The sequence below is a fragment of the Salmo salar genome, chromosome 10 (assembly GCF_965601325.2).
Source record: "Salmo salar chromosome 10, fSalSal1, whole genome shotgun sequence".
Lineage (NCBI taxonomy): Eukaryota > Metazoa > Chordata > Actinopteri > Salmoniformes > Salmonidae > Salmo > Salmo salar.
Genome location: NC_138300.1, coordinates 109,155,001 through 109,156,077, shown reverse-complemented (window position 1 = coordinate 109,156,077; position 1,077 = coordinate 109,155,001). Strand labels below are relative to the sequence as shown.

At 44.7% G+C, this 1,077-nt stretch overlaps 1 protein-coding gene across 1 annotated transcript in view; it reads right to left on the bottom strand.

The window, feature by feature from the left end:
• Nucleotides 1-935: 935 nt before the first annotated feature.
• The window catches only part of LOC106561585 (tryptase beta-2), a 6,103-nt gene continuing 5,961 nt past the window's right edge, over nucleotides 936-1,077 (bottom strand). Inside the window, exon 9 of the mRNA XM_014125689.3 lies at nucleotides 936-1,077. This exon is cut by the window's right edge and continues 229 nt beyond it. The gene's annotated coding sequence lies outside the window, so the exon portion shown is untranslated.

Genomic DNA, 1,077 nt, shown 5'->3' with positions numbered 1-1,077 from the left:
ATTGATATTAAATCAATTCGACCATGCCCATTTCAAGCTTATCTTTATAAAAAATATAAAAGTTATATCAGAATACTTGGGCAAATTAGCTGGCTAACTCCTTGATCCTGCTTTATAGTGTACCCCTCAGGTTTCATCTGTCTGAATGTGTTTGTCCTTTCAGTCAAGTAGATATTGCATCATCTGTCTGTGTGTGAACAACCCTCAAAAGCTGAATTGCATAAGCTGGTCTCATCAGGTAATATTCTCCATGCCATCTTTCCACTTATCTGACTATTGGTGTCAGGAAGTTACCTGTATTTCGAATGACAAAGCATACTTCCACTAGGCATTTACATAATTTAGCAGAAACACTTATCCTGAGCAACTAGGGTTCAGGGCACATTTTCACCTATTTGTCTCAGGGATTCAAACCAATGACCTTTCAGGTACGGGACCAAGGGGTGTCAAACATACGGAGCCAGGCCCTGGAGTCAGGCCTTTGCACCAAGGCTACCTAGAGGAAGGGGAGTTAATGGAGGGCTGACGGACCAATAGGAGAGAGGAACTCACTTTGACGGAGCCATGACAAAGCATAGCTGAGTGATCCAGATGAGGAGGTGAATGATCCAAAATCACTTCAGTGTCAGATCACTCAGGGGTTGAGCACCGGTTTAGCACTGGAAAAGGTTTGTGTATGTGTGTGCATGTGTGCTCCTGCACATGGTCTAATTAATTAAAATATCTCCAGGCATGTTGATGATGCTATAATTTAATATTATCACTCCAGTGTCAGATCACTCAGTGGTTGAACACTGGTTTACAAAGAAAAGGTTTGTGTGTGTACGTGTGTGTGTGTGTGTGTGTGTGTGTGTGTGTGTGTGTGTGTGTGTGTGTGTGTGTGTGTGTGTGGTGCGTGCGTGCGTGCGTGCGTGCGTGCGTGCGTGCGGGTGCGTGCGTGCGTGCGTGCGTGCGTGCGTGCGTGTGACAGACAGACAGACAGACAGTATGACGATACAATTGTTCCATAGCCCTTCCCACAAATCCATGGAATTTGTGCTGATTGGATGTTCCCTTTTTCAAATCATGTCTCTGTTA